Genomic DNA, 22336 nt, shown 5'->3' with positions numbered 1-22336 from the left:
TGAACCCACTACAACGCATACCTCCCAGTGAAGAACTATCAAGCTACTTGGCCAAAGCAACTCAATAGGTAAGAGATATTTACGAAGCTATGATGATCATGCAATTAAGAATCATAATATGAGTGAAATACTTTTCATGAATAATATGAACATAAACCCACTATTAATTGGATCCCAACAAACGCACCATACACTAGTTTTACATCGGATGAATCAGAGCAAAGATGCGATGATCTTTATATTGAAGATCAAAAGAGAGAGAGAGATAGCCATATAGGTACTAACTACGGACTCGTAGATATCTGGTGAACTACTAACACATCATCATGATGGCAGCAAGGTTAATGAAGAGGACCTCCGTGATCGATCCCCCTCTGATAGGATGTCAAAACGGAGCTCCAGATGGGATCACCGCTTAACACAGACTTGCGGCGACCGAAAAAGTGTTTTATGATGCTCTTCGAGGGTTTTGGATTATATGTCAATTTATAGGCCACAGAACGTAGGAAGTGGGTCCACCAGGGAGGGGCAAGCAATCAGGGTACACCGACCCCCTGGCCACGCCTTGTTGGCTTCTGCCTCCCTCGTGCGGCCTCTCGTATTCTCCCAAGGCTTCCAGGTTTTATTTTGGTCTAGGAAAAATCGTAAAAAAATATCGGAGTAATTGGACTTAGTTTGTATTGTAAACCTGAAAAGTAAAAAGCACGCAAAAAACAACAACTAGCACTAGGCACTAGGTTAATAGGTTAGTGCTCAAAAATAATATAAATTGGTCAATTATTACTCAAAAAATATCCTAGAATGATAATATAATAGCATGGAACAATAAAAAATTCTACATACGTTGGAGACGTATCACAAAACGGTAGAGATAAGTATTTTCCCTCAATGAGAACCAAGGTTATCAAACCAATAGTAGGAGCACACAAATGCCCATCTTTAGCACCTACACAACAAAGTAGCAAACACTTGCACCCAACGCGGGCAAGAGTGTTGTCAAGCCCCTTGAACTCGTTACTTGCAAGAGATAAGTAGTGATAGATAATATAAATATAAAATAAAACAATAGAAGTAAAAGAGCAAAAATATTTTTAGTGTTTTTGTAATATGATTTATGAAGACCCACGGGGGCTAGTTTTCGCTAGAGGCTTCTCTCTAGAAGAAAGCATACGGTGCGTAAACAAATTATTGTTGGGCAATTGATAGAAAAGCGGATAGTTATGCAATTTTTATTCACGGAAATGATCACACATATAGGCATAACGACCATAAGCAAGTAGAATGGCTCCTACTTGCACCTACTACTATTACTCCACTCATCGACTGATATCCAGCATGCATCTAGAGTATTAAGTAAAAACAGAGTAATGCTTGAAGCAAGATGACATGATATAGAGGAAGTAAACTTAACTAATATGAATGAATCCCATCGTTTTACCCTTAATGGCAGTAATACAATACGTACCATGTCCCCTTTTGTCACTGGGATTGAGCACCACAAGATTGAACCCATCACAACGCGCCACTCCCACTGAAGATAAAGCAATCTAGTTGTCCAAACCAATCGATAGATTGGAGAGAAATACAAAGCTATCACAATCATGCATATAAGAATTCAAAGATGACTCAAATATTGTTCATTAATAATCTGAACACAAACCCACAATTCATTGGATCCCATCAAACACACCACAAAGAGGATTACATAAGATAGACCACTTTGGGAATCGCAGTAATCGTTGCATTGAAGAACATAATGAGAGAGAGGTACCCATCTAGGTACTTGAAAGCACAATTGCAACCTAGGGTGGTTTTTAAAATGGATCACAACATATGCATCATTAGACTAATATGTTTATCCAAGTATATTTCAGAAAAGTTCAAAAGATGCTTTGGCCAAAGGCTTATGTGCAGATGCCCCTTGATACAAGAAAGGAATAGGATTGGCCCAAGCTTCAAGCTAGAAGACTCCTCATTTTATATTTGTGAGAAATCACTTTTGAGTCCATAGGAAAGCCAATACAATTAAAAGGGGGAGGTGTTAAAATTAACTTGTTGGTCAAGTGCTCAAAGTTAGCCACCAAAATACTAAGTCATTTTCCCACATAACCATTCTGTCCAATTCCACACAGTCAAATTCGGTGCCACCAAATTTCCCATTTCGGCCCCACCGAGTTTGATCTCAGACAGAACCCTAGCCATTCCCCCCAAATCGGTGCAACCGAAATCATATCGGTGCTAGCGAGTTCAGGGTGACCAACTTTCTGTTGCCTCGGTACTCAAAATCGAAATTTCCGAGTTTGCGTATTGCTGTCACCAAGTAGTGTCATATGACGGTTAGCCACCTTTTCGGTGCCACTGAGTTGTGTATATCGATCCCACCGAGATTCAAAAGTTGTTTTTGTTAGTGCAAGTCGGTACCACCGACTTGATGACTTCGATGTCACGGAGTTAGCCACTTTAGGTGTAACGGTTGGATTTTGTGTGCTGCCTATATATACCGCTTCACCCACCTCTCATTCGTGGGAGAAGCACTCAGAACACATACTTCATTGCTAGATCCATTTTTCTGAGAGAGAGACACCTAATCATGTGTTGAGACCAAGATATTCCAGTCCAATCATTTGAAACTTGATATCTAGCCTCCCCAAGCTGCTTTGCACCAAATCAATCTCTCCTACCCATGACTATTCTGTGAGAGAGTGCTTTTGTGTTGAGGAGACTATCTTTAGAAGCACAAGAGAAAGGAGTTCATCGTTCTACCACATTTATTACCTTTTGGAGGGTGGTGCCTCCTAGATTGGTTAGGTGTCACTTGGGAGCCTCCTACTTCGTGTTGTGGAGTTGAACCAAGATGTTTATAAGGGCAAGGAGATCGCCTACTTCGTGAAGATCTACCGTGAGTAAGGCTAGTCCTTCGTGGCCGGAAGCCGTGGTGGAATAGACAAGGCCGGTTCTTCGTAGACCCCTTGTGGGTGGAGCCCTCCGTGGACTCTCACAGTCGTTACCCTCCGTGGGTTGAAGTCTCCACTAATATGGACATACGATAGCGCCACCTATCGGAACCATGCCAAAAATCGTCGTGTAAACCTCATGCTTTTGATCTCCCTACCTTACTCCTTACTTTACACTTGCATGTTTTCATTCTGCTGCTACACTCTTAGAACTGCATGTGTAGGGTGTACTTGACTTGCCATAACTGTCAAATCTGACCGTGAACTAAAATTGGGAGAAGGCTAAATTTTATCTTGTCAAGTAGTCTAATCACCCCCTCTAGACATACTTTTGATCCTACAAGTGGCATGAGAGCTTTGGTATCCATAGCATTGGTTTCACAACCTAGGAGAGTATGGCGTCTAGTGAGCGAAATTATCACCATAGAGGTCCATACTTCTATGGGACTAATTTTTCTAGTTGGAAGCATTAGATGAAAATGCATATTCTTGGTTTTAATCGTCACCTATGGGTTGTTATTCGTCTTGGTGTTCAAGGTAATTTCTTCGGAGAAGGGCATGAACTAGATCGTAATACGACATCCGATGAACTGAAGATGTTGCAACTCAATGTACACGTCCGCAACATCATCTTAAACTATATATGCCCCAAAGAATTCAATAAAATAAGCCACCTTGAGAATGCAAAAGAATTGGGGTACTTTGATCGATATGCACAAAGGTACTGATTCTATCACAGAATCTAAGTTGGATGTGCTTCCAAGTCAGCTTGCAAAGTTCAAGATGAAGGATGGTGAAGGTGTCGCTGAAATGTACTCTAGGCTAGCTCTCATCACCAATGAGATTGTCGGCTTAGGAAGCGAAGAGATGACCAACAAATTTATCATCAAGAATATACTTAGAGGTCTTGATGGAAAGTATGACATCGTGTGCACATTGATCCAAATGATGCCAAACTACAAAGATCTCAAGCCAACTGAAGTCATTGGTAGGATTGTTGCTCATGAGATGTCACTCAAGGACAAAGATGAACTGCACAACAAGTCAAGCAATGCTTACAAAGCTTCATGTGATGCTCCCGCTACTTCAAAGGACAATCTTGTCACTGATGAAGATATAAGCCTCATGGTCAGAAAATTCAACAAGTTCTACCAGAGTAGAGGCAAAGAGAGAAGCTCAAGCTCAAGACATATTGAGAAGAGTTCGTCCAGTTGTGACCGAAACTTCTACAATTGTGGGAAGCCCGAACACTACTCCAATGAGTGCTCGACTCCCTACAAACGAAGATAAGAGTCGCCTCGAAGACGAAGCTCAAGAGATGAGTCACCTCATAGAGAGAGAAGGAGTAGAGAAGATCACTATGAACTAAGACACTCACGGAGAGGCAAGGAATCGTAGAAGAAGGACAAATACACCAAGAGCGGCTCAAGAAGAATACATCAAGCTCATGTTGGTGAATAGGTTTCTGGCTCCGAGTCTGACCACCACTCCAAGAGAAGCTATCACTCCAACTCCGACTATAGTCAAGATGAAGGTGTTGCCGGCATTGCACTTGTTTCCTCCAACTCCTACGGCCTATTTGATTCACCAAATGTGGGGTTTGGAAACTGCTTCATGGCTAAAGTCCCCAAGGTATCACACCTCGAGTATCTTGATTTTAATAGTGATGAGGATGACTTATTAGGAGAAGTTGACTCGCTGTTTGATAAAACTAGTGATTGCACTGAAAATGAACTTGCTAATTATCATGCTAGTCAAGAGAAATCGAGTGATGATGATAAGAAAGAGATTGAACAACTAACTCAAGAATTAAATACTCTTAAGTTAGCTCGTGAAACCACTCTAGAATATCATAGAGAGCTTGCAAGAACTCATGAGAAGCAACGCTTCGAGAAGCTCAATTTGGAGCAAGAGCATGAGTTCCTAAAAGAGATCAATGATGACCTTCGAAATAAGAGTCCTTCTTATCTAGCCAAATGATTACTCTTGTCTACTTTTGTTCCACAAGTTAAACCTAAGAACACTAGTAACAAAGGCAAGAAAGTTTCTTCATCTAGTAACAACAATGCTAAAGCTAAATCTAATGATGTTGATGCTAGTAGCTCTCTTGATTCCACTAATGATTCTCTTAACCAAGTTACACTTGAGCAAGAAAATGATTTATTGAAAGGGATTATAGAGAGAGGTCTCTTCAAGATTCTTGCGAGAAGTAAGCAATTTGAGGAAATTGTGCGCAAGCAAGGAGGACATCAAAAGAAACAAGGTGTTTGCTACTTCAACATCAACGAAGATGATTGGGAAGAAGGAACATATCCTATTCCTAAGTTTGTTCCTCAAGAGGATAAGTATGATCCTACTCCTCCCATAGGAACAAGCTCACAAGATGGCCTTCTACCACAAGACCACAAGGGGAAGGGAAAGCTTCAAGATGATATTGACTTATATGAAGAAGAACCCCAAGTCAAGGTCAAGTGGATTCCAAAGGACACTACTAGCACTACCTCATCTAGTGCTACCACAAATCCAAGGATTGCCAACAAGTTGATGTGAATACCCAAGAGGAAGAACTAGAAAGTTCTTGAGGGGTGACTCCGCCAGTGAAATTCGCTCTTATTCATTTTGGCAAGAACTATATGCAATCAACCTCAACTATATGCATTAGCTCAAGGAGTCACGCATTCCCTCAAAGGTAAGCAAGGAACAAGGTAATTAATGTATCATTGTACATCATCCCACGTGTCTTTCACTTTGTGTCCATAGATATTCTTTCATATGTTCCTTGTGCTTTGGGACTAACCCATGTAGGTGAGAGGGATAAGAAACAACAAGGGTTGCTCCCAACTCAAGATGATCCTCATTAACATTGAGCATCCACCAATACTTCACCTACTTGAAGTCTTATACGACAAAACCCAAGGTTAATTTATCCCTCTTAGGGGGGATGTCATATAAAGGGGGAGCTTTACTCTAAATCTTGATTATAAGCATCTCCTAAGGATATGAACACATTGATGCATTATGTAAAAGTGGTAACCCCACTTGTGCTTAACGATGAGTATGACCAATGATCAAGTATTCTTACTTGGCTCCTGATGACGAGAGGATGTATATACTTCTCGCACCCCGATGGTTACCCCAAGTGGAAGGTTGAGATGTAGACAACACCAAGTTTTCCCTCACATAGGAACGGTAAGGTTTATCAAACCAGGAGGACTCCTAGGATCAACAAGTAGGTGTCTTCCACCCTGGCGCTAGCAGAAGACGTGAACCTGCACACACAACAAATAACTTTGCTCCCAACGAGTACAGGGAGGTTGTCAATCTCTCCGGCCTTGTAGTTTGCAAAGGATCAAAACACAAGCGTGAAGGTAATAGTGATTGCAAGCTTAGACACTTGAGTCTCCTTGAATATTTCTTGGGGTGCATGGGGCCATCCCCAAGCTTGAGCGCTTAACACTCTTGTATCTTCTTTCATCGTCTCCCATCGCATACTTGAAAACTCCCTTTATACGAAACTCATCATAAGCTGATTAGAGTGGTTAGTACCCTTAACAAAGTCATTCATTACCTACTGGAAATAAAGATTTTCATGAAAAGCTACTACTTATCATGATTGCTAAAAGGTTTTTGCAAATAAAAAGCAAGCTTAGGATTCACAAAACAATGGAAATGCAGAACATGGCAGAATCTGTGAAAAACATAACATGAGGTAGTAAATAATTTATTCGGGGCACTTCTGCAACTCAAATCAAAAAAATCAGAACATATGACATAAATGAAATTATATAGAGCATTCTGTCAAAACAATTTAGATCAAAAATATGATCTGGTGATTTTTGGCGAATGTTTTCGTCAAGAAGACAAAATCTGTTTCTGGACAACATGTCACAACTTTTGAACTTTCTTGCAATCGGAGGCTATAACTTGGCACAAAGCTTAAAAATAAAGATACAATGATGTTGCTATAGTAGTATCAAGCACCAAAACCACTAAAAATGAAATTAAAAACAAATTGGGTTACCTCCCAACAAGCCCATTCTTTTATGCCTTTCAGCAAGGCATAGTGCAAGAAGGAGGATCAAGATTCTCCAAGGTCATCGGAATTATAAAGACCTTCAAACGGATCCTCAACAAGTTCATCCTTCGCTTTCCCACGTAAGCGTATGTGTCCTTTACCTATATCAATGAAGCCTCTCATGGCTCGGAGGAAGTCCCTTCCAAGCACTATATTCCCTTTGTTGGGCTCCATGATGAAGAAATCAACCGTTGCATTCCTTTTAGAGAATGTAATCTGCACATCTTTTACCTTTCCCTCGATTTCAGAAATATCACCATTAGCATGTTCATGATAAGATGAAAAAAAATTCCATGTCTAACCAGAGAGAATCATAAACAACTTTTGGCATAGTAGAAACCATGGATCCAATATTACAATAAGCAAGGAAGTCTTGGTTAGAGATGCTAATTCTAACAAAAGGTTCCCAATCATGATCTATTTTCAAAATTTGTTCCTTATCAACCATGGGTTTCTCTCCTTCTCTTAAGTCTAGAGCATCTATTTTCCTTTCAATAGTAGCAAGTCAATCTATAATAGTGTCATAACCATGATTATAAACAAGATTATTAGATAGACCATGTATAATGTCAAGACCTCTTGCCTCATCACACTCTAAGAAATCTCCTTTAGCTATAATATCAAGAGAGTGTTTGCACCATATAAAGAGACCATGATAAAAAATTGTAAGCACTATTTTGATAGGTATCCAAGGCATAATTCTTTTGTGTGCTTCAGAAATTCTATCCCATGCTTCCTTCATATTTTCTCCATTCCTTTGATGGAAATCTAGCACCTCAGATTCCTTCCAAGCATCAAACCTTAACATGCTTGACAACTAAAGGCAAAGTAACTAATTTTTTTGTGGTTTTGGGTATAGGACTCTAAAGCAAAAACTAAAAAGCAAACTAACAAGACTAAAAATCAAAGGTAAAGGATAACGTGCAACTCCCCTATCTTGAAGACTGGAGTCCCCGGCAACGGCGCCAGAAAACTTTGCTTGATGACAAGATGATGTATATACTTCTCCCACCCCGATGGTTACCCCAAGTGGAATGTTGAGATGTAGTCAGCAGCAAGTTTCCCTCGCACGGGAACTGTAAGGTTAACGAACCAGGAGGACTCCTAGGATCAACAAGTAGGTGTCTTCCATCCTAGCGCTACCAGAAGACGTGGACCTGCACACACAACAAATAACTTCGCTCCTAGCGAGTACAGAGAGGTTGTCAATCTCTCCGGCCTTGTAGTTTGCAAAGGATCAAAACACAAGCGGGAAGGTAATAATGATTGCAACGGGAAAGTAAAGGAAAGCGGTAAATGATGGAGGTGTAAAAAACGATGGTGATATGGACCGGAGTCACATGATGTTCACTAGTGATGTCTCTCTCCCAAAAGACGATAAAAAACTATGCTTGGGTAAACAAATCACAGTTGGGCAATTGAAAGAATTATGAACGGACCGCAATGCTAATTATGCTACTTGATAGTTAGAGGTTTAATAGTAATGGGCAGTACGCCAAGACAAGTAGACCGTTTCTTCATCAGCATCTACTTACTAATCATCCACCTTGAGATATCTATCCAGAACATCTCTCCGGTATTAAGTTGCGAGCCCCACCCAAAGTGTAAACTCAAAGCAACGGACAACTGCATTAACGAACTATGCGTAAGGTAAGCAATCCTCGCAATCGTGGTCACAAGCACCGTTGTTTTCTCCCTGGTGGCAACAGCACATCCCCTAGTCTCATGTTTATGTCACTCAAGCTAGACATCGAGGGGCATGAACCCACAATCATGCATAACGCTCCCTCTTGGAGTTACAATCTACTACTCGGCCAAAGCAATAAATAGCAATGGAGAACATGCATGAATCACTAAGGTATATAATATAAAAGGATAATCATATATATAACTCATAACAATCTGAAGATAATCTCATAATCCATCGAATCCCAACAAACCGAGCGTAGCAATAGCAAGAGAATTACAACGATGGAGAAATTCGCGATTCTGGAAATTCTCGAAGGGTTTCCTCTCGGGACTCTAAATATAGGCCAAAGGAGGGCACCGGAGGAGGTGGGGCCCACCCTGGCAGCCTCCTGGCGCAGCCTAGAGCCTGGCCGCGCCAGCAGGTCGCTTGGGCAGCCCATGGGCCCCCTCTGGCCCATTTTCGGTGATCCGGAAGCTTCTGTTTTGCTGATTGTTTATATATTTTTCGTGGAATTTTTCGGGCTTCGGAAAATAGGGTAAAAGCCCCTGCAAAATAGACATCAGCACACAAAAACTGGCACTGGGTGCACTGAGTTAATAGGTTAGTCCAAATATGTGTAAAATGATATAGAAGTGTAGCAAAACATATAACAATGTCACCCAAAAGATCATGGAACAAGCAGAAACTATAGATATGTTTGGGACGTATCAGCTCCTAATGCAATATACTCATATATGGATGACTTTGTCATCGCCCAAGTGCTTGATAGATGCTAGTATGTTTGTGCATGTTCACTATATTTTATCTATCATCTTATCGTGTGAGCATGTTGGTTTTCATATGTTTGATCATTCGCGGACATCGAGTTGTTGTTATTTGGATCTTGATTTATCTTTTGCCAATTGGATGGACAAGAATGCCTAGGACCCTCCATTAGCTATCTATGCTATCTCATCTCAAGTTCTATTCATGCTTCATCACAAAACTTGAACAAGCACTTGTTGATCCCTCTATGTGAAGGAGCACTCGGAGTTCCATATCATTAAAGGCTGCCTTCCAAAACCTCTTTATGAATCTCGGTGAAACCAACCCCACAAACTCGGTTCCACCGAATTTCCAAAGCTGATCTGGTTTTTCAATCTTGGTACCATCGAAATCACCAATTCAGTTACACTGAGTTTCCCTGTAAGCTGACATCAAAGGAACGCGGTGACATCAATTTTGTAATCTCGGTGACACCGACACCGACGGGTTTATAATGTCGCGGACCGGATGTTTTGAAATCCTCTCTTCAAACATTTCGTTCCCAAACCCTAACCTTCCCTCGAAGGACCCCTGGTCGTTGCCTTTGCCTCCCCGAGCACCTCTGCCGTTTGGATTCGCCTCCGTCGCCGCCATAATCGGACCGTCACCGAGCTAGGGTACAGTTCCGATCTCCTCTTGCGCTCCCTTAGTACAACTAATGCGCATTAGGAATTTTTCTCGACAAGCCACCGTGTGAAAATCCCTCCTTCCACCGGAGAATCTCGTAGCATAGAGAACGATGGAATTTAGGATCTGATGTGCCACAGCATGCAACTCGGTGAGACCGAGTTGGTAAAATCGGTTCCATCGATTTCAGTTTTAGGGTTCGTGAGAAGAAACTCGGTGAGACCGAGTAGCTCTTTCTGGCGACACCGAAAAAGACTACCAAGTATGTGTTATTCGAGTAGACTTTCTCGATGACTCCAAAATACCCTAAGTTTCTGAATTCAAATTTTGAAAAATATTCCTGTGTTTTGTGATGCTCAACCCTTTTGCTCTTCTATATTTATTTCGCAGGATTGTTGTTTGCTGGTTTTCTACTGAGTTGTTGCTTGTGTGCCAAGATGTCAGGATCTAAGCATAGCCAGAATGATTTCAGAGAAAACAGTGTTGAGATGGACTCGGGCACAAGTCCTGAGAAGATAGACTCTGACCCTGGATCTTACAGCTCCCATGGCTTGCCCACGGCAGCCACCAGACAGAGAAAGAAGCTTAATTCAGATGAAGAGGACTCAGATTTTGTGCGAGAGGAAACTTCACCTCTTCCAAAGGATCCTAAGAAGACTGTTAGGAAAGAGTATGCAAGACATGTTGATCTTAGAGATCTTGAGTCTGCAAGGCACAGTACGACACTCTCCACTGATAAACCTGCTAAGAAGGCTGGTGTGAAGAGACCAAGGAAGAGGGTAATTCATGTTATTGGGAGAAATACTTCCATTGATGAGAAACCAGAAGATGCTGCTGGAGAAGATGAGATCCCAGCTCCTCCTAAGAAGAAGAAGCTCATGGTTGATGCCATGCCCAGGAAATCTGCTCCTAAGCCTCCTTCTAAGGCTAAAAAGGTTGTAGCTCATAGGAAGACTACAAAGGATATTCGTGCAGCTACCAAGGAGAAAGGCCCTGCTTCCGGTGCCTTTGGTGCATAGGAAGAGGAAGAGAATGCACTAATTCTCAGAAAGCTCCGGCAAAATCTGCCACTACACAATGCTGCTCATCTAGTAGCTGAAGATATGAAGAAGAGGAAAGGTGCAGGTTTGAGGAAATGGAGAGCTGCTGATCCATATGCCATAAGGAGAAGAACTGATGTTGATCCAAGGTTTCAGGCCAAGGAACAACAAGACTTTTATGAGATTGTCTCGTATGACAAAAGTCTAGTTGTTAGTGACATGAGATATGTTGTTTGGGCTTACATCAAATCCAATGAAAATTTCTTTCCCCATGTGCAGGACAATTTCAAGTTTGTAGACAATGAAGATTTTGTTGGAAAAGAGATGACCCCGTGGAATGATGAACAAATCATGCAATTTTACTCAACTGTTCATTTCTATGAAGATGGTTCTGATGATCACAAGTATGAGTCAACAATTCATGAGTGGGACACTATCATTGGTGCCCCTAAGCAGAAAGAGAGTGATGTTGATATGTACTCTAAGCCGCACATGAGCCACAACTCCATGGCCAACATGTACAAGCCAATTCCTCACAAGTCTTTGGCAACTCACAAGATGGGTCGAGTGTACTTCTTGTGTAGCGACCCGACTCAAAACGAGTCAAGCCTCTGTGTATCTGTGCCATCCCTGGATCAGTATGCTGGCACACACAGTACATCAATGTATATATCAAAGTGCAATCACATGTAAATAGCGTAAAACTGATATATACCTCAAATATATCAGCGGAAGCAGTCAAGGGAGTGGAGTCCCAATAAACACCAACGGCAAGTTGAGTGTAGACCGTAACCCTGAATCGTACTCTTACTCGTCGAAGAAAAATATCTGCAACATAAGACGTTGCAGCCGTGTAGGTCAGCATATTGAATATGCCGGCAAGTCACATAAGAGAGGGGGGTAAAATAATAATCATCTATTCTACATGCATATATGGCAGATGGGGCTATAAGTTTTTGGCGAAAAGCAAGTTTTCTCCTATAACAAGAGGGGCTAAAAGCAAAATATTACTACGTTGTTGGTTGTTAATGAGATGGTTCCGCCAACCAGTTCTCATACCCAAGTTATCAATATTACCCTCATCAAATATATGTAATGGTGTTGAGAATTCCATATAACTTCAGTTCCTTTGGCTCAAGTTGTCCATGACCATGGACACGGCTAATCGATTAGGTTTGAGTACTCTGCAGAGTTTTGCACACGTTCCCCACAAGATTTGATCGCCTCCGTGTATGTCCTCGCACTTCAGGGTGTTTGAAGACCGGATGATCAAAACATGGTCTTTCAACGGGTCCCTCTGAATCCCTGTCGGCGCCCATCCATTCCTACCGTTCTTCTACATCTGCTAGCACCGCCTGTCCAGAGTCACCGCGTTGTCCAACCAAGCCAGAGCCCATAATGACTTGTGGCTATGCAGGTAAGCCTGGGGTCTTGAAAATATCCGTCCGTCCCTTTGAGCCTGGGTGAAGCTTTCCGCAGGATGTCATGGCCTCTCCAGCATCCCGGGCATCCACTGGGTTTTCCAGGGAGCCGATCAACCGTCCTTCACCCAGAGTTGCATTGCGTCCGAGGTCTTGAAAATCTTGTCTTAACCGGTCTTGATTATTATGTCAACCTCGCATCACTCGTGATATACACTCAACCGAAAACCCGTCTACTCAAGCATAGCATTAAGAAATTGTCGTCCCGGGGCCAAGTATCGGGGTTGTTGTGTGCCTACCACATGATACTACAATCTATACTAAAATTTCCAAGTACCTAAGCAGCGTGCAAATGGGCATAGGATGGTAGAACTACGATGCATAAAAACATAGGTGATAGTATGATCAAAGTGACTTGCCTAGTGATGTTGACGAAGAAGAATTTCTCGAGAAAATAACTTGATAGACTACTCGTCACTCTCCGATGAAATCTATATAGCAAACATATCATTCACATAAGCACTCATACTAGCAATCATTCTAACAATCAAAACAAAAGAGAGAGCGAAAAGGAAACCGAAAGGAACTTCAAATAAGAATAGAGAGTCCTCTACTACATCAAACACTAAATGATTTTGTCCAACAGAAAATATTAACAAGGAACTAATATATATATATATATATAACTAAGATAAAATAAAGTATTTTTCACAAAACTTTTTGAAAGTATTCCCAAACGGGATTTGAAACAATGCGAAAACCAATTGCAAGTTACTAAGGAACTAGAATTGATTTCATGAAAACAAATAAAACTAAAATAAAAACTTGTTGCAAAACTACTGTTTATCTAACAGAAACGAAGCACAATATTTCTGAAATAATAAATAAAATATTTTAAAACAAAGATAGAAAAGGAATTTAGCCGAAATCCTAAAAGCGGTGAAACAGAAATTGTTTCACATGAAACAGTGAGCTAAAATACTCAAACAAATCTGAAATTTTTACCATTGATACATAAGATCACTAGTGATCCGTACCAAAAGGAATCAAATTAAAAGCTATTTTTAAACTCCTGGAATAGGCAAAACAAGGTTTAAACTAAATCTGATCTAACTTATATTTGAAAATTTAAAACATAGATAAATCATATGTTTTAAAAACTACAGGAAATTTGTGAGCTACTGGAAAAGTAATCAATGTCGTTGGACTTCGGGATAAAAAGTTGTGGCTAAAACAAAATAGAAAGTTTCTTTTTTTGAAATCAGGCAGAAAACTATAAAACTACTAGTGCTAAAAAGAGGGGTACACGTGGCCTGACGCTATTGGCTGCGGGGGTGTTTGTTTGAACACTTCGGACAAACGGCCTAAGGCTAGCAAAGTTCGCTGGTTAATTCATAAGTGACAAAAAAACCTACTGGTTTTCTAAGATAAACCGAAGAGGTACTAGTGATCTAATCTAGGCCCTATATCTAATATCTAACGGCTACAAAAAGAATACGTGAAATAACGAGGGGAGGAGGGGGCTACCTTGCTGGGCAGTGGCTACTCCGGCGGGGGATGTCGCTGCCGGCGAGGGAGGAGCTCCGGGGCAGGGTTGGAGGATGGGGAGGCGGCAGCAGGGTGCTTCTCCTCCTCGGGGGGAGGCGCTCGGGGGAGACGGAGGGGGCTCAGGGCGCTCCCACGGCGAGGCCGAGGGGTGGGAGCAGCTTGCTGCCGGTGAGGTGGCGGTGCTGCGGGGCTAGGGCGGCGGCTCGGGGTAGGGTGGGAACGGGGTGGCTCGGGGGGGCTCTCTTATATAGGCTAGGTGGGGGTGGTGCTAAGGAAGGGAGAGGTGGCAGTGGGGAAAGGAATCGCGAGTTGGGGAGGAGCTCGGTTTCGGTCTGTAGAGGAAAGTAAAGAGAGGGAGGAAGGAAGGAGAAGGGTGACGTGGGGAGCTAGGTGTCGACCAGGGGTGGGGTCCACGGGAAGTGGGAGGAGGGAGGGAAAGGCACGGGGGCGGTGGCCGATTCTTAGGGGATCTGGGATCCCGGGTAGTGGGATTCGGCCCAGCTAAGAAAAAACGCTCGGGGGCGGCTGTTAAGAAAAAAATAACCTTCCTTTTATTAAACCCTTTTCCAAAACAGAAATATAAAAGCTAAAAAAAGAAATAAATCAAAATATCTATATATGGTATTATAAAGCAAAAAAATGAGAAAAAGAATCTCTACCCGAATAACATTTTTTTAAAGCCAAAGTAAAAACTTTTTAAAAAATGTTTTTTTCAGAAATTCCCAATTTGCTTTATTTCTTTTTGCAATTATTTTTGCAAAAGAACTTTGGGTTTTCTTGGCTCCAACATTTCAAAAATTGCTTGCATTTTTGGAGTGTCATTTTCCTCCGCTCTCTCTCTTGCGTGCAAGAGAGTTTTCTCCGGGCTTTTCTCGCGCGATGGAAATGCAAAACAAAAGACGAAAAAATTTCCCGGCATTTCTTGCACGAAGAAAACGAATGGAAATGCAAAAGAATTCAATGCAAATATCTCCGTTCAAATTCTTTATAGTTGAAGAAGTCATGTCATCTTCTCTCTTGGCTTTTAAAAGCTTGAATTTGAATTCACCGGAGAAGGGGAAAGTCATTTTATTCCCTCTCTTTCAAAAGTTTCGAAAAGTTTCTAATTTCACCCAAGTTTCAATCACTCAGCAAACAAACAAACAATCCATCTAATAGTTATATTAACATTCCAAAATTTATAATTTTGGGATGTTACAAACTACCACACTTAAAATGAATCTCGTCCTCGAGATTCGAAGAGGCTAGAAAGAAAGGTTAGGGTTCGGGGGTCTTCTAACAAATCCAATCTCCGGCAAGGTGGGATGCTACCACACTTAAAATGAGAGATACTGGTCCCTCAAAATGCTTTAACGATCCTCTGGGGTTTTGGCAACTGACATCGCACAGTCTTCATAATAAATCCTTTGGTGAAGCTCTCCCGTTGATATAGGCTTCTTCCATCACTGGGTCTTCTTTTAACTGACAGTCTCGTGGTCAATTCTAAATAACATATCGATGATTCTCATGGTGGTCTACCATTTGTGGTTATCCTGCAAAGAGAGGGGTCTTGGCTTCATCCTCACCGTAAAATTTCCTACGCGTGACAACAAATGCCATGTACATGGCGTTTTTCTTATACCATTCTAAGGCTTAAAAAAAAGCTTCAAAGAACGTCGTCTCTCACTATGGGTAAGTCTCTCAGATTTACCATTCCGAATAGCAAGATAAATGATAAGAGTAAGTTGTCATGGTGATCAATCCATTCCGCACCCAAATCATTTCTCTGTATAAGGTTTAGCGAATCTCGCATTCTAACACTTGGGCATCCTCACAAGCGTTGCAGAATTTCTCTTGTCAACGAACGAAGTTCGGATAATCCATTGGTTCTGCAAGCTAAACGAAACATCTATCGTATCTTCACAACTCTCAGGTTCTCGTATGCTCCTAAGAAAACGTTTGCTAATCCATCATAGCTTCTTCCATAAATCATATCCATTTCATAATCAATCCTTTATTACATCCTTAATTTATCCTCAAAAACTCCAATTCAAAAGTACTCTATTACAAATGCTGCCATCCACATTGTTCGGTATGGTCAAGCATTTCTGCCAACTTTATTCGTCTGCCTCTCTTGGAGGTACTTAGTTCCACTCGAACTTTCCGATGTGCTCCTTGAAATCATCCATCTTTTGCTTCATCATGGTGGCCATTAGCTTCATCTCCACACGTACTTCACTCAGGTATTCCTGGGTATGACGGAGTCTTGCTTCAAGTATTTCTCCAATCTGACGTATGGCTTCCATGACAGCTTCATGAACAACATCAAAGAAGGTTGCTCGTGGTACGCGTGAAATGAAGAAGTATTGCCCCATAGTCTTTGGACAAACTCCTTTCACATGGTGGAGGTGTACTTCCACATACCAAAGTTCCACTCCATTTTCCACAAATGGGTAGCCTTTGTAGACTGCATCTCCTTCAAGGTGAATGTGCTTCATCATGTCCTTCAGGATTTTCGGGTAATCATGATCACTGGTGAGGGTCATGATCGTTTCTGGGCCCTTGAGGAATGACTCGTAGAGAGTTGTCATCTGCAGGTGTCAGTAAATAGGTACTCAGAGGAATGTATATGTCTCCTTGGTAATCATGGTACACTCCTACTCAATGGATCCTGTGGGTTTACCGATTACTACCACACTTAAAATGAATTATACTCATGCCTTCATAAACCATATTTTCTCTTATCCTCATAATTGTTCAGAGATCTTTGCTCGTAGAGAAACAACGCATACAGTTTCAACATAGACAATCATGAGACAATAAATTCCATTTATTCATGATGTTATTACAATCTCAGGGACTTCTGTTACAAAAATTTCACTCCATGATCTCATGAAATACAAGAGTGCTTCGGATCACACTTATTGCCATGGTCAAAACTTAACTACTCCATTCTACCTTTCTTCCTTTGCGGACAATCGCTAGCAAAATGTCCTGCTTCCTTACATCGAAAGCAAATGAGTTCTGACAAGTCTCGAGGCTTCTTAGCTTTTGCTTTTGCTCCTTGGATTTCCGGCTTCCTTCCTGAGCACATGTATTTGTGGTGGCCAAATTCCATACACTTGTAACATCTGACATGACTCGGGTCTATATCTGTAGAGATTTGGCTCTTCCGAGGGTACTTTTTCTTCTTTCTGGACTCCTTCATTTTGGCCAGTTCTTCTATTTCAAGTGGATCAAACTCCACTTCTTCTGTTGGGAAGTTTCCCAGATACTCTTGGCTTCCCTTCGTGCAATCCTGTGAATAATGTCCTTCTTCTCCACATGAGTAGCATGCATTGGAGAAAAATCTGGTCAGACCTTGTCCATCAGGGTCTTCAATATTTTCGTTCATCACCGGCTCTTCTAAAATCTTCTTCTTCAGGGTTTCCTTCACTGCATCTTTCAGCTGCTTGATAACTTGTTGCACCTTGGGGTAAATGTGACACTGAGCTGGGTAGTGGGTGGTTCCTTCACAAAGGAAACAAGTCACCTGACTACTTGGGCACTCCTCAGCTAGGTGATTTTCTTCACAATGAGTGCATCCATCCTTGTGTTCTTCCTGGGTGTGTCCTATTTCTCCACAGATCTTGCATGCACAAGTCTTCTCCTTCGGATTATCATAGCACTTTTGAATAAGACGGGATCTTAACAAAGTCTTCTTGAATTCGTCCCAAGTTTTTGCTCCACTAAATCCTTGTATGGCATGATGCATTTTCCACCAGATTGCAGTACTTTGTGTAAAGTACTGAAGAGCGTGTTCCACTTCATACTTCCTTGAGATCAAGTTGCTCCCAAAGTGGTTCTCCATGTTTTGAATCCATATATCAGCCTCCAGTTGGGTCATTCGTCCAGAGACTACAAGTCCAGCTTCATACTCCATCTGGTAGGGTTGAGGTTTTGGGGATGAGACGGGTAAGAGAGGGAGGGAGATACACACAATACAAACAATATTTTTTGAGAATATATTTTAGTTGTGGCCGTCGGAAAACACACACCAATGACGGCTCACAATTCATCGTATCTAACGTGAGTATATAAAAGGGGTTTGGACTACTAATGGTCATATAATTATTCGAACACTTCAGGGTCTTCGAGTTCTTCGGGTCTTGAGAGTCTTCAATTGGTGTAGCTTCAAGTGCATGATGAAATCCTCTTTACTTTGAAGTGGGAGTCGGTTGATCCTTCACGTGGTCAAAGGGGAAAGGGCGTTGTCTAACTATTTGAGGAGAGAGAGAACGTTTGATGAAATCAGAAGAGATGAGAAGTAAAAGGTGTTCTTGAAAAATAGAAATTTTGAGAGATCCTTTCCTAAGAAATTTCCAGTTTCTAGGGTCACGTCCTACAGTCAACATGTGCTCTGATACCATCTCTGTAGCGACCCGACTCAAAACGAGTCAAGCCTCTGTGTATCTGTGCCATCCCTGGATCAGTATGCTGGCACACACAGTACATCAATGTATATATCAAAGTGCAATCACATGTAAATAGCGTAAAAAGCATATATACCTTAAATATCTCAGCGGAAGCGGTCAAGGGAGTGGAGTCCCAATAAACACCAACGGCAAGTTGAGTGTAGATCGTAACCCTGAATCGTACTCTTACTCGTCGAAGAAAAATATCTACAACATAAGACGTTACAGCCGTGTAGGTCAGCATATTGAATATGCCGGCAAGTCACATAAGAGAGGGGGGTAAAATAATAATCATCTATTCTACATGCATATATGGCAGATGGGGCTATATGTTTTTGGCGAAAAGCAAGTTTTCTCCTACAACAAGAGGGGCTAAAAGCAAAATATTACTACGCTGTTGGTTGTTAATGAGATGGTTCCGCCAACCAGTTCTCATACCCAAGTTATCAATATTACCCTCATCAAATATATGTAATGGTGTTGAGAATTCCATATAACTTCAGTTCCTTTGGCTCAAGTTGTCCATGACCATGGACACGGCTAATCGATTAGGTTTGAGTACTCTGCAGAGTTTTGCACACGTTCCCCACAAGATTTGATCGCCTCCGTGTATGTCCTCGCACTTCAGGGTGTTTTAAGACCGGATGATCAAAATATGGTCTTTCAACGGGTCCCTCTGAATCCCTGTCGGTGCCCATCCATTCCTACCGTTCTTCTACATCTGCTAGCACCGCCTGTCCAGAGTCGCCGCATTGTCCAACCAAGCCAGAGCCCATAATGACTTGTGGCTGTGCAGGTAAGCCTGGGGTCTTGAAAATATCCGTCCGTCCCTTTGAGCCTGGGTGAAGCTTTCCGCAGGATGTCATGGCCTCTCCAGCATCCCGGGCATCCACTGGGTTTTCCAGGGAGCCGATCAACCGTCCTTCACCCAGAGTTGCATTGCGTCTGAGGTCTTGAAAATCTTGTCTTAACCGGTCTTGATTATTATGTCAACCTCGCATCACTCGTGATATACACTCAACCGAAAACACGTCTACTCAAGCATAGCATTAAGAAATTGTCGTCCCGGGGCCAAGTATCGGGGTTGTTGTGTGCCTACCACATGATACTATAATATATACTAAAATTTCCAAGTACCTAAGCAGCATGCAAATGGGCATAGGATGGTAGAACTACGATGCATAAAAACATAGGTGATAGTATGATCAAAGTGACTTGCCTGGTGATGTTGACGAAGAAGAATTTCTCGAGAAAATAACTTGATAGACTACTCGTCACTCTCCGATGAAATCTATATAGCAAACATATCATTCACATAAGCACTCATACTAGCAATCATTCTAACAATCAAAACAAAAGAGAGAGCGAAAAGGAAACCGAAAGGAACTTCAAATAAGAATAGAGAGTCCTCTACTACATCAAACACTAAATGATTTTGTCCAACAGAAAATATTAACAAGGAACTAATATATATATATAACTAAGATAAAATAAAGTATTTTTCACAAAACTTTTTGAAAGTATTCCCAAACGGGATTTGAAACAATGCGAAAACCAATTGCAAGTTACTAAGGAACTAGAATTGATTTCATGAAAACAAATAAAACTAAAATAAAAACTTGTTGCAAAACTACTGTTTATCTAACAGAAACGAAGCACAATATTTCTGAAATAATAAATAAAATATTTTAAAACAAAGATAGAAAAGGAATTTAGCCGAAATCCTAAAAGCGGTGTAACAGAAATTGTTTCACATGAAACAGTGAGCTAAAATACTCAAACAAATCTGAAATTTTTACCATTGATACATAATATCACTAGTGATCAGTACCAAAAGGAATCAAATTAAAAGCTATTTTTAAACTCCTGGAATAGGCAAAACAAGGTTTAAACTAAATCTGATCTAACTTATATTTGAAAATTTAAAACATAGATAAATCATATGTTTTTAAAAACTACATGAAATTTGTGAGCTACTGGAAAAGTAATCAATGTCGTTGGACTTCGGGATAAAAAGTTGTGGCTAAAACAAAATAGAAAGTTTCTGTTTTTGAAATCAGGCAGAAAACTATAAAACTACTAGTGCTAAAAAGAGGGGTACACGTGGCCTGACGCTATTGGTTGCGGGGGTGTTTGTTTGAACACTTCGGACAAACGGCCTAAGGCTAGCAAAGTTCGCTGGTTAATTCATAAGTGACAAAAAAACCTACTGGTTTTCTAAGATAAACCGAAGAGGTACTAGTGATCTAATCTAGGCCCTATATCTAATATCTAACGGCTACGAAAAGAATACGTGAAATAACGAGGGGAGGAGGGGGCTACCTTACTGGGCAGTGGCTACTCCGGCGGGGGGCGTCGCTGCCGGCGAGGGAGGAGCTTCGGGGCGGGGTTGGAGGATGGGGAGGCGGCGGCTGGGTGCTTCTCCTCCTCGGGGCGGGAGGCGCTCGGGGGAGACGGAGGGGGCTCGGGGCGCTCCCAGGGCGAGGCCGAGGGGTGGCAGCAGATTGCTGCCGGCGAGGTGGCGGTGCTGCGGGGCTAGTGCGGCGGCGGCTCGGGGTAGGGTGGGAACGGGGTGGCTCGGGGGGCTCTCTTATATAGGCTAGGTGGGGGTGGTGCTAAGGAAGGGAGAGGTGGCAGTGGGGAAAGGAATCGCGAGTTGGGGAGGAGCTCGGTTTCGGTCTGCAGAGGAAAGGAAAGAGAGGGAGGAAGGAAGGAGAAGGGTGAAGTGGGGAGCTAGGTGTCGGCCAGGGGTGGGGTCCACGGGCAGTGGGAGGAGGGAGGGAAAGGCAGGGGCGGTGGCCGATTCTTAGGGGATCTAGGATCCCGGGTAGTGGGATTCGGCCCAGCTAAGAAAAAAAACGCTCGGGGGCGGCTGTTAAGAAAAAAAATAACCTTCCTTTTATTAAACCCTTTTCCGAAACAGAAATATAAAAGCTAAAAAAAGAAATAAATCAAAATATCTATATATGGTATTATATATCAAAAAAATCAGAAAAAGAATCTCTACCCGAATAACATTTTTTTAAAGCCAAATAAAAACTTTTAAAAAATTGTTTTTTTTCAGAAATTCCCAATTTGCTTTATTTCTTTTTGCAATTATTTTTGCAAAAGAACTTTGGGTTTTCTTGGCTCCAACATTTCAAAAATTGCTCGCACTTTTGGAGTGTCATTTTCCTCCGCTCTCTCTCTTGCGTGCAAGAGAGTTTTCTCCGGGCTTTTCTCGCGCGATGGAAATGCAAAACAAAAGACGAAAGAATTTCCCGGCATTTCTTGCACGAAGAAAACGAATGGAATTGCAAAAGAATTCAATGCAAATATCTCCGTTCAAATTCTTTATAGTTGAAGAAGTCATGTCATCTTCTCTCTTGGCTTTTAAAAGCTTGAATTTGAATTCACCGGAGAAGGGGAAAGTCATTTTATTCCCTCTCTTTCAAAAGTTTCGAAAAGTTTCAAATTTCACCCAAGTTTCAATCACTCAGCAAACAAACAAACAATCAATCTAATAGTTATATTAACATTCCAAAATTTATAATTTTGGGATGTTACATCTTGCAAGCAGGGATACCCACAACTAACACCATTCTGAGACACACCTTCATGCCTAAATCAGGTTATGATAGGATGATTAGAAGACACTATATCAATCTGCTGCAACATTTGGACTCCCACACTAGATCTAGAGTGATGGACTTGATAGTAGAGACTATCCGAAGGACTGCTGCCACTATCCTTACATTCAGATAA

The sequence above is a fragment of the Hordeum vulgare genome, chromosome 2H (genome assembly GCF_904849725.1).
Source record: "Hordeum vulgare subsp. vulgare chromosome 2H, MorexV3_pseudomolecules_assembly, whole genome shotgun sequence".
Classification (NCBI taxonomy): domain Eukaryota; kingdom Viridiplantae; phylum Streptophyta; class Magnoliopsida; order Poales; family Poaceae; genus Hordeum; species Hordeum vulgare.
This window is presented reverse-complemented; position numbering follows the sequence as displayed.